At 51.0% G+C, this 12351-nt stretch overlaps 1 protein-coding gene and 1 pseudogene across 1 annotated transcript in view; one reads left to right on the top strand and one right to left on the bottom strand.

Moving 5' to 3' along the window:
- The window catches only part of LOC146822542 (28S ribosomal RNA), a 4617-nt pseudogene extending 4108 nt beyond the window's left edge, over positions 1-509 (top strand).
- LOC146822541 (NACHT, LRR and PYD domains-containing protein 12-like) overlaps positions 1-12351 on the bottom strand; it is an 867568-nt gene that overhangs the window by 106901 nt on the left and 748316 nt on the right. The gene's annotated exons all lie outside the window — the stretch shown is intronic.

The following is a 12351-nucleotide window of genomic DNA, read 5'->3' as shown; positions in this document are numbered from 1 at the left end:
GGGGCGGTACACCTGTCAAACGATAATGCAGGTGTCCTAAGGCGAGCTCAGGGAGGACAGAAGCCTCCCGTGGAGCAGAAGGGCAAAGGCTCGCTTGATCTCGATTTTCAGTATGAATACAGACCGTGAAAGCGGGGCCTCACGATCCTTCTGACTTTCTGGATTTCAAGCAGGCGTCAGAAAAGTTACCGCAGGGACAACTGGCTTGTGGCGGCCAAGCATTCATAGCAACGTCGCTCTTTGATCCTTCGATGTCTGTTCTTCCTATCATTGTGAAGCAGAATTCACCAAGCGTTGGATTGTTCACCCACTAACAAGGAACGTGAGCTGGGTTTAGACCGTCGTGAGACAGGTTAGTTTTACCCTACTGATGATGTGTTGTTGCAATAGTAATCCTGCTTACTACGAGAGGAACCGCAGGTTCAGACATTTGGTGTATGTGCTTGGCTGAGGAGCCTGGCTAGGGTTTGGTAGGAGGGACTGGGCCCGGGGCTTGCGCTCCATCTGGTGGGTCCTGGGGTGAGGGAGCCCCCCATTCTGCAAGCCAGCCGAGGGTCCAGGCGCTGGGGACGGGGGTCCACCAGGGCCCAGGGAGGCTCTCCCCAGCCTGGCTAGGGTTCAGAAGCTGGGACAGGGCCTGAGGCTTGCGCTCCGTCCGACGGACCCCGTTGTGCAGGAGCTCCCCATCCTGCAAGCCAGCCAAGGGTCCAGGCACAGGGGACCGGGGTCCACCGGGGCCCGGGGAGGCTCTCCCAGGCCTGGCTAGGGTTCGGAAGCTGGGACCGGGCCCGGGCTTGAGCTCCGTCCGGCGGGCCCCAGGATGCGGGATCACCCAACCTGCAAGCCAGCCCAGGGTCCGGGCACTGGGGACGGGGATACACCAGGGCCCGGGGAGGCTCTCCCCGGCCTGGCTAGGGTTCAGAAGCTGGGACTGGGCCCGAGGCTTGAGCTCCGTCCGGCAGGCACCGGGGTGCAGGAGACCCCCATCCTGCAAGCCAGCAGAGGGTCAGGGCCCTGGGGACGGGGGTCCACCATGGCCTTGGGAGGCTCTCGCCAGCCTGGCTAGGTTTCGCAAGCTGGGACCGGGCCCAGGGCTCGAACTCTGTCCGGCGGGCCCCAAGGTGCGGGAGCTCCCCTGGTCGGAAGGTCCGGGCGCTGGGGACGGGGGTCCATCAGGGCCCAGGGATGCTCTTCCGGCCTGGATGCGTTCAGAGCAGGGCCCGGGCCAGGGGTGGCTGGCTAACTCCGCTCCAACTCCACTCCGCTGGCGGAGCGGAGTTCTTTGCCCACCCCTACATTTAATCTGGTTATTGCAGCAGCTACCACTTTCCAGCGATTCATTGAATTTAGACACACATGGTGTTAGAAGTAGGTAAGAGTTCTTTTGTGTATTTTTCCATGGGAGCAGTTATGCTTTTCTTCTGTTATAAAAATACGTTGTTCATTGCATCCCTCTATTGAGCAGGGACGACACTTGCTGAATCCGACAATTCCTACAGTACTTGGACAGCGTGGCTTTCACCTTACATCATTTACAAGGTATTATAGCTTTAGAATATTTATTACTTGATTCATTTAGAATTTTGGAGTTTGTCAATTGCATTTCTACATTCGTTATTCCTCAGGTCCCGATTTTTGAACTTCTCTTTTTTGGGGGGATTTTAACACATTCATTATTTCAAGTAAGTTTGCAACTTTTGACCATCTTCAACCTGTCTAGTTAATTATTCAGCCTTTCACATTAACTGCACAACATGCCAGAATGTCACACTATCCTTGGAAAACTTTGGTTCATACCTTCCTGCTATTTTTATGTCAATTCAACACCTTCTGTTAAAGGCTTGGTGAAGGCACTTTACTTCACTATTTTCCTCCAGACTAGTTTCACATTTGCATAGTTATCACAGCTACAATTCATTGTGCACCTATCTTTTAAAGTGGGCGAAGGAACGTTCGAGCGGGATATCTCTTTTACCATAGTTGTACTAGTGAACAGATCTGTCATTTCTTAGTGTTTGGTTTCATGAAATCTGCATCTTTTTTCAAAACTCTTGTACCAGTACCCCCTCTCTGTAAAATGGAGAACACTGAAACCAGCGTGTTTGTTGTTTACATTTTACAGTTACCCCTGAAGAAGGGCTCCTATTCCCGAAATGCATTGGGCATGATCAACAATTCCTCGAGAGAAGCATTGACCTATGTGTTAAATCCGAGAAAAATTAACAATATTATTATTTTTTCAAATTGTTCGTTTTTTTGACATGAATACAAAGGAATGTAATTTTCTTATTTTCGCTGTTTATACATAACAACGCATCTAAAAGTGCAGGAAATTACCCAGTATAATAAAAGATCTTTACATATGTTTGAGTGTATACATATTTATATACATAATTTGTTTAGGTAGTTCAAATTGATTTTTTCGCTGTGCGGCCAGGCTCCAAGTGACAGTGCACACTTGCCATAGGAATAATTTAGCCCATGAGGGAGGCAGCCTCATTCCTGACCAGCACGCTAAACAGTAGTTAATACACCAAAATAAGAGTTACTTTTTAACTATACATAGTACGAATTCAAATGCCGGGTGTGCGCAACACATTCCATTTAACAAGTGGGTAATCTTGCCGGGTTGACAGGGCAGTTTAAAGCTGCACACACAGGCTCTGCAGTGACCGGCCTGAGACATGTTTAACCCCTTGCATGCCCGCCCCTTTCCCCGCCCAGTGCCGCGCCTTCCATTAGCGGGCGGAGTTCATGACGAGCTGGACTCGTCATGGGCACAGCGCCACCGCAGCCCATGACGAGTCCAGCTCGTCATGGGCACTGAAGGGGTTAAAGGGCTATTGTAGTGGGCGGCACCATCAGTGCTGCAGGCCGACTAGAAGCATTTCATTATAGGCCCTGCGCACATGTAGTGCCTTTACGAGGGACTTATAAGTAAATCATATATGCCAGTTGTGGATAAATCAATGTTACCATTGTAAAGCGCCTAAAGCCAACAAAAACATGGTCAGAAAAAGAAGAGGAGGAAGGCGAAAGTTTGGGGTGACCCTTTAGAGAGGGCCTTTCCCAAGAGTAAGTCTTTGTGAGGACCCGGACGCAGAGTGGATCAGCACCATGTCCACTGGGATATGGCAGTGCAGCTGTTTTCACAAGCATGCTGATAGGTCCAGGAGGATGAGGGCCGCGGTTTCTCCGTTGTCTAGCAGGGTTGGCGGTGATGAGGGCGGTTTCGGTGCTGTGGTTGCTGCGGAACCCGGACTGGGATGGGTCAAGGATTCTGTTCTCCACAAAGTAGCGCGTCAGTTTGTTGACAGTCTTCTCGATGACCTTCGCCGAGAACGGGAGCAGGGAGATGGGCCGGAAGTTTTTGAGGTCCTTGGGGTCTGCCTTGGGATTCTTAAGTAAGGCGTTGATCTCGGCATATTTCCAGCTCTCCGGGAAGGTTGCTGTCTCGAAGGAAATGTTGATGGCTTTACGGAGATGGGGTGCGATGGTGGTGTCTGCTTTGTTGAAGACGTGGTGTGGGCATGGGTCAGACGGAGATTCGGAGTGGATGGTGTTCATGATCTTGACGGTGTTGTCGTCGTTGATGTTGGTCCAGAGCAGGCGGTTGGTGCGGGTGGTGGTCGTGGGGGTGGGGATCTCAGTGGTTGTCGGGGCGGTTGTGGTGCTAAAGCTGTTGTGGATGTCTGAGATCTTGCGATGGAAGAAGGTGGCCAGCGAGTCGCACAGGTCTTATGAGGGTGGGATGTCATTGGTGTTGGAGCTGGGGTTGGAGAGTTCCTTAACGATGTTGAAGAGCTCTTTGCTGTTGTGTGCGTTGTTGTCTAGGTGGTCTTTGAAGGAGGCCCTTTTGGTGGATCTGATGAGGTGATGGTGTCTGCGGGTGGCGTTCTTGTGGGCTGAGTAGCTGTCCGGTGTTAGTTCGCGGAGCCAGTTCTTCTCCAGTTTCCGGCAGGTTTGCTTGGAGGCCTGGAGGTCTTCAGTGAACCAGCTGGCTTTCTTGCTGATGTGACTGTTGGAGGGTTTCTTAAGCAGGGCGAGGGTGTTGGAGCAGTCTTCGATCCACTGTCTGAGGTTGCGGGTGGCAGTGTCGGGGTCGGTGGGGTCGACGGGTGGGCTCTGGGCGAGGGCGGTGTTTAGCTGGTCTTCAGTGACTTTGCTCCAGCAGTTGCAAGGCATCTGTGGGGTGCGGTGGAGCGTGGTGGGTTTCCGGAAGGTGATGTGGATGCAGTGGTGGTCGGTCCATTGGAGTTCGGTGGTGTGGTTGAAGGAGATGTGAGGGCTTGCGTAGAAGATGGGGTCAAGCGTGTGGCCGGCGGAGTGGGTGGGTGTTGTGACGAGTTGTTTGAGACCGAAGTTTGCGAGGTTGTCGATCAGGGTGGTGGAGTTGGTGTCGTTGTTGTTCTCGAGGTGGAAGTTCAGGTCTCCGAGGAGGATGTAGTCCGTGGAGGCGAGGGCATGTGTGCTGACGAAGTCGGCTATGGAGTCGCTGAACTGTGGTCGGGGTCCGGGGGGTCTGTAGACGAGGGTTCCTCTGAGGGTGGTGTTGGGATCGGTGTGGATCTGGAAGTTCAGGTGTTCGGCGGTGCTGAGGGTGTAGTCGGAGTTGGTTGAGACCCTGGGAGTGTTCCTGTGGACGATGTCGATTCCTCCTCCTACTCCGTTGGTGCGGTCCCTGCGGGTGATCTTGTAACCGTCTGGATAGCTATGGCGATGTCTGGTGCCGGGTAAGGGTTCAGCCAGGTCTCCGTCAGGAAGGCGAAGTCCGGGGAGGTTGAGTCGAGAAGGTCCCAGAGTTCAACGGCGTGTTTGCGGGTGGAGCGGGTGTTGAGAAGGATGCATCTGAGGTAGTTGTGTTCTGTCCTGGTCAGTGGGTTGGTGGGTCGTATGTTGGTGAAGCGGCATTTCCAGCAGGAGATGGGTCCTTGGATGCGCTTCGGGGCGGCCAGGCAGCAGGTGTGTGATCGTCCGGTATGGAGTGCGTGGAGGGTGTTGGCATCGTAACGGTGTTGGAAATCACAAGGGTCAAGAGTTCTGGTGCTGGGAGCGGTCCAGGCACGGACGGGCGCAGACGGGCTTGCCTTTGGTGCTCCAGCAACACAAAAAAATGATGGACGGAATGTTGAACACTGTCAAACATGCACCCCCAGTCACAGATCTGGGTTTAATCCATTGTTATTTTGCTCACCACGCCACCCCAGTTCAGACATAGCCATATGCAAATCAGTCTTGACCCTGTGCCTCATGGGAGCAGTCCAGACCTAACTGCCAGGCCATGTCTTCCCTGGACAGGAATCAAGCATCCTAGGACCGGTTTCGGGTTTTCAGCCCTCATCAGCCAGGATAGCTTGACTCCAGTGGCGTAGTGAGCACGGGACCCACGTCTGGGCATACCCTTCCCACTTAGGGTGAAAATGCAACACAAAAAAATGATGGACGGAATGTTGAACACTGTCAAACATTCACCCCCAGTCACAGATCTGGGTTTAATCCATCGTTATTTTGCTCACCACGCCACTCCAGTTCAGACATAGCCATATGCAAATCAGTCTTGACCCTGTGCCTCATGGGAACAGTCCAGACCGAACTGCCAGGCCATGTCTTCCCTGGACAGGAATCAAGCATCCTAGGACTGGTTTCGGGCTTTCAGCCCTCATCAGCCAGGATAGCTTGACTCCAGTGGCGTAGGGAGCACGGGACCCACGTCTGGGCATACCCTTCCCACTTAGGGTGAAAATGCAACACAAAAAAATGATGGACGGAATGTTGAACACTGTCAAACATTCACCCCCAGTCACAGATCTGGGTTTAATCCATCGTTATTTTGCTCACCACGCCACCCCAGTTCAAACATAGCCATATGCAAATCAGTCTTGACCCTGTGCCTCATGGGAACAGTCCAGACCGAACTGCCAGGCCATGTCTTCCCTGGACAGGAATCAAGCATCCTAGGACTGGTTTCGGGCTTTCAGCCCTCATCAGCCAGGATAGCTTGACTCCAGTGGCGTAGTGAGCACGGGACCCACGTCTGGGCATACCCTTCCACTTAGGGTGAAAATGAAACACAAAAAAATGATGGACGGAATGTTGAACACCGTCAAACATTCATCCCCAGTCACAGATCTGGGTTTAATCCATCGTTATTTTGCTCACCACGCCACCCCAGTTCAGACATAGCCATATGCAAATCAGTCTTGACCCTGTGCCTCATGGGAACAGTCCAGACCGAACTGCCAGGCCATGTCTTCCCAGGACAGGAATCAAGCATCCTAGGACCGGTTTCGGGCTTTCAGCCCTCATCAGCCAGGATAGCTTGACTCCAGTGTCGTAGTTGTATATATATATATGTTATTACGTTCTTGTTGAGCGCGACTGCCACCCCAAGGGTATCCTGGCGCTTGACCTTCAACGAATCATCAGATCTAACACACTACATTGCTCTCGGAAAGAGATAGGTCTTCAGATCTCTTTTAAAGGAAGTTAGATCTTGCTTACTCCTTAGTGACAAGGGAAGGGTGTTCCACAACTTGGCGGCTGCAAAGCTAAAAGCGCGGCCGCCCATCCTTACTCTGACAAATTTAGGAACTTTTATCAGGAACGCCGAGGAGGATCTTAGAGGTCTAGCGGCCTGATACCAGGAAAAAAGGTTTTGAAGTGGCAAAGGTCCCAGCCCATGCATCGCCCTGAAAACAATGCATGCGGCCTTGAAAAGAATCCGCTGCTGGACAGGCAGCCAGTGAAGCTCGAATAATGCTGCTGAAGATGACGCAGAGCGTGGCCGAGCTAGGGCCAATTTGGCTGCCATGTTTTGAATCCTCTGCAACCTGGATACCAGAGACTTGGGAGCCCCCAGAAGCAGTGCGTTGCAGTAGTCTAGTCTACTGAGAATAGTACTGCGCACCACCTCTACTCGAGCTCCCAAGGGGAGCAACGGCAAGATTTTACCTAGGGCTCGAAGTAAGCCCATACACGTTGCAGTGGTCTTATTTACAGAGGCATCAAGCTGCAGACTAGGTTCAAACATGACCCCTAAATTACGAGCCGATTCAGCGGCTGTCACTATGCCCAGAATAGAAGCCGGCCAGAAATCCTTTGGCAGCGAGAGAGGGGGCCGGTCCAAGGAGCAATAAAGCACCTCGGTTTTTGCTCCGTTAAATTGGAGCGAATTAAGCCGAAGCCATTCTGCAGTTTCCGACATACACTGATGAAAAGTGTCCCTCGAAACCGCCTCCTTACCCTCAAAAGAAAAAATCAGTTGAGTGTCATCGGCATAATTGATGACTGAGATGCCGAATGATTTTTATCAAACTGATTAGGGGACGGAGGTAAAGGTTAAAAAGGATCGGACTGATCGCGGACCCCTGTGGCACACCCTGCTTCACCTGACGTACGGCTGAGCGAAAAGGTGGTAGTGCCACTGCTTGTTGCCTATTACCAAGATAGGATTTTAGCCAGCCCAACGCCAAACCAGCGACACCCGCTCTCTGAAGGCGGTCCAGAAGGACAGCATGATCCACCGTGTCGAACGCGGCCGACATGTCCAGCAACACTAAAAATGCTGCCTTACCTGTGTCGACACGCGTTCGCAGATCATCCAACACGGTGATCAAGGCGGACTCAGTCCCATGGGCTGGCCTGAATGTAGTGAGCACGGGACCCACGTCTGGGCATACCCTTCCCACTTAGGGTGAAAATGCAACACAAAAAAATGATGGACGGAATGTTGAACACCGTCAAACATTCCCCCCCAGTCACAGATCTGGGTTAAATCCATCGTTATTTTGCTCACCACGCCACCCCAGTTCAGACATAGCCATATGCAAATCAGTCTTGACCCTGTGCCTCATGGGAACAGTCCAGACCGAACTGCCAGGCCATGTCTTCCCTGGACAGGAATCAACCATCCTAGGACCGGTTTCGGGCTTTCAGCCCTCATCAGCCAGGATAGCTTGACTCCTGGCTGAAGAGGGGTGAAACCCCGAAACCGGTCCTAGGATGCTTGTTTCCAGTTCTGGGAGGACCTGGCCTGGCAGTTCGTGCTGGACTGTTCCCATGGGGCACAGGGTCAAGACTGATTTGCATATGGCTGGGTCCAAACTGGAATGGCATGGTGAGCAAAAAAACGATGGATTTAGGCCCAGATCTCTGTACTGGGGTGAATGTATGACATTGTTCTGCATTCTGTCCATCAACAGCTCTTTTTGCATTTGTCACCCCGAGTGGGACGGGTATGCTCAGACGTGAGTCCCGTGCTCTCCATGCCACTGGAATCAAGCTATCCTGGCTGAAGAGGGGTGAAACCCTGAAACCGGTCCTAGGATGCTTGTTTCCAGTTCAGGGAGGACCTGGCCTGGCAGTTTGTGCTGGACTGTTCCCATGGGGCACAGGGTCAAGACTGATTTGCATATGGCTGGGTCCAAACTGGAATGGCATGGTGAGCAAAAAAACAATGGATTTAGGCCCAGGTCTCTGTACTGGGGTGAATGTATGACATTGTTCTGCATTCTGTCCATCAACAGTTCTTTTTGCATTTGTCACCCCGAGTGGGACGGGTATGCTCAGACGTGAGTCCCGTGCTCTCCATGCCACTGGAATCAAGCTATCCTGGCTGAAGAGGGGTGAAACCCCGAAACCAGTCCTAGGATGCTTGTTTCCAGTTCAGGGAAGACCTGGCCTGGCAGTTCGTGCTGGACTGTTCCCATGGGGCACAGGGTCAAGACTGATTTGCATATGGCTGGGTCCAAACTGGAATGGCATGGTGAGCAAAAAAACGATGGATTTAGGCCCAGATCTCACTGGGGTGAATGTATGACATTGTTCTGCATTCTGTCCATCAACAGTTCTTTTTGCATTTGTCACCCCGAGTGGGACGGGTATGCTCAGATGTGAGACCCGTGCTCTCCATGCCACTGGAATCAAGCTATCCTGGCTGAAGAGGGGTGAAACCCCGGAACCGGTCCTAGGATGCTTGTTTCCAGTTCAGGGAGGACCTGGCCTGGCAGTTCAGGCTGGACTGTTCCCATGGGGCACAGGGTCAAGACTGATTTGCATATGGCTGTGTCCAAACTGGAATGGCATGGTGAGCAAAAAAACGGATGTATGACGTTACAACGCACACTTTTACAACGCATGCACTTACAACACATTTTTTACAACGCATAATCCATTACAACGCACTACACTTACAACGCATGACACTACAACGCATCTTTAAAAACTACCTTTACAACGCATACCATTACAACGCATAATATTAAATTGCATTTAAGGTAAGTATTAGATAGTATAGGGGTAAAAATTACTTTTCTAACTCCAGGGGGTGCAACAGTAGGGTAAGTGTTGGATAGTATAGGGGTAAAAATTACTATTCTAACTCCAGGGGCTGCAACAGTAGGGTAAGTGTTGGATAGTATAGGGGTAAAAATTACTATTCTAACTCCAGGGGGTGCAACAGTAGGGTAAGTGTTGGATAGTATAGGGGTAAAAGTTGCTATTCTAACTCCAGGGGGTGCAACAGTAGGGTAAGTGTTGGATAGTATAGGGGTAAAAATTACTATTCTAACTCCAGGGGGTGCAACAGTAGGGTAAGTGTTGGATAGTATAGGGGTAAAAATTACTATTCTAACTCCAGGGGTGCAACAGTAGGGTAAGTGTTGGATAGTATAGGGGTAAAAATTACTATTCTAACTCCAGGGGGTGCAACAGTAGGGTAAGTGTTGGATAGTATAGGGGTAAAAATTACTATTCTAACTCCAGGGGGTGCAACAGTAGGGTAAGTGTTGGATAGTATAGGGGTAAAAATTACTATTCTAACTCCAGGGGGTGCAACAGTAGGGTAAGTGTTGGATAGTATAGGGGTAAAAATTACTATTCTAACTCCAGGGGGTGCAACAGTAGGGTAAGTGTTGGATAGTGTAGTGTAATATTATGCGTTGTAATGGTAGGCGTTGTAATGGTATGCGTTGTAAAGGTAGTTTTTAAAAATGCGTTGTAGTGTCATGCGTTGTAAGTGTAGTGCGTTGTAATGGATTATGCGTTGTAAAAAATGCGTTGTAAGTGTAGTGCGTTGTAACAGTTGCGTTGTAAAGGTTGTTCCCCCAAAAAAACGATGGATTTAGGCCCAGATCGCTGTACTGGGGTGAATGTATGACATTGTTCTGCATTCTGTCCATCAACAGTTCTTTTTGCATTTGGTGCTCCAGCTGCACGCGGCCACCATAAGAAGGGAAAGTGGGAGGGAGGTACAGGTGGGAGGGGCGAATGGGAAGGCGGGGGGGCGGGGCCGCAGGGGACGCCTCGGCGGGAACGGGTGAGATGACGGGCGAGGGATACAGAAGAAGAAAAAGGGCACAGTAATGGCACAGATAGGGAGGGGGGGAACAAGGGCAATGAACCACAGTGAATTAACAGTGAATACAACAGTGAAATACAGCAGAAATAGAACAATACCAGAATGCGAGCAAGAGCAAGGGGGCCTCGAACCCCTGACGGCAGCTGGGCAGGCACAGGCACACAGGCGGTGCTGTGCGGTGTGGGGAGCGACCTACCAAGTGTCACATGTTACTCTGGAAAGGTTAGGAGGGCTGGTGGGGCACTGTGGGCTAGTCAGATTTGAGCACAAGTTAACAATGACAATGCTCTATTTGTGATAGTGTTGCCGAGCAGTGAGGCTTATCAGAGGGTAGTGGTAAGTATTTGTTGCACTCACAGAGGTAACAAATAAGACACACACTTAAGAATAATTTCGAGACCTATTTGCAAAAGATAATACTTATTTTTGTATATGTTTTCAAACCAAGAACTTTGTTCACAGGTCAGTACATAATTTCTTATGATTTATCAAAGTTCGAAAAATAGTTTACAATTGTGCGCAATTGCACACAATCAATTCCTAGCCAAGGTCCAATGTTCCACCAGCGCTTCTTCTAAAGAGTCCCGCATTCGTCCAAGAGCAGGGTGCTGAGTGCAATGGTAGCTGGTGCACTACGATAGAGGGGGCCACCTAAAAACAGGCTGCAGAAGGGGACTTGTAGGCAAGTCCGAGGGCTCCCAAAAAGAGGCTCAGGTGGCATGGGCTACAGGAGCACACAAGCAGAGCTCATTCGTCATTACACAGGCTGGGCGGGCTGGGTGCAGAACGGGTTGGTCAGCCAGGTTCTGTGCGTCAAGATGGTCTTCGCAGTCAGGGGCACGGAGGTTGCAGGGAAAATTTCAGGACAGCTGGGCCACTCACGAAGTGGATCTCCGGGGTTCAGATGCACTTTGATAGCTACTTGCTTCCCAGGTAGTTGGAGTCCGGATTGGACTCTTTCAGTCGGTGTTGCTCGCATGTGGTCCGGTACTCTGGGGATTGGTACGACACTGCTCCAGTAGGTCCTGGTGTCTTTACACTCTGTGGGGTGAAAAATCTGGCCTCTCAAAGCATGAGCACCTCTTCCTGCAGCTGCGGATGGGCCGGGGAGCTACGAGTCAATATGCTGGACTCTGTGGGTTTGGTGCCTGCGGCCTGCAAGGGAGTAGCTCCTCTACTCCAAGGGAGTTATTGGGTGAATTTTAAAGTGCTCGAGATCCTCTGGGGTTCTTAGACTCCTCACTGTGCATGACGAGACAGCTCACCACAATGGTGGAGTCTTTCCACAGCCGGTAAGGTTTTGCGCCAAAGTCCATTGCAGGGACTTGGTTCTCGGGTTTCAGCAGCTCTTCTTCGTCCATTTTCTTCGTTTGGTCTATCGAATCTGAAGTGCAAGGTCGAGGGGTGCTACCTAATACTAAATGTAGGGGGTATTAAAGGGAGTGCTAGGTAGTAGCCAATAAGCTACCTACCTTTAGGGTTACTACACCCTCATATGACCACTTCCCTTGGGAAGTGGGCATAACGCTGACCCTGGTTGGCTAATTCTGTCTACATGGGGTCCACACTGCCTGCCCCGCGTTAGGGGTGGTGTTGGCTGAATGTGGGCCCACCTCTTAATCTAACTAATTTTCCAACCTGTTCTCCCACCAAAAATGGGGCAGTACAGGGGGTTTGGCATCCTCTATTAGCTGGAGATGCGTGGGTTGTATTTAAAAGGCGGCACTGCCTTTGAAGCTTCGCGGCCTGGAATGACATTGAGGCCTGGATGAGGTGTAAAGTTCCTCCGCCCAGAGCAGGCATCGTTCCTGGCTTCTGAGAGCAAGGCTCTCACACCATGAGGTCAGAGACATATCTGGTGGTGGCAGACTGGCAGAGACCAGTCAGAATCCACACTAGTCGCTGGTAGGTTTTCAGGGGACACCTTTAAGGTGTCCTCTATACATTTATTAATAAATCCAACACTGGCATCAGTGTGGATTTATGAAGATGAG

Source organism: Triturus cristatus, chromosome 6, assembly GCF_964204655.1.
Source record: "Triturus cristatus chromosome 6, aTriCri1.1, whole genome shotgun sequence".
Taxonomy (NCBI): domain Eukaryota; kingdom Metazoa; phylum Chordata; class Amphibia; order Caudata; family Salamandridae; genus Triturus; species Triturus cristatus.
This window is presented reverse-complemented; position numbering and strand designations above follow the sequence as displayed.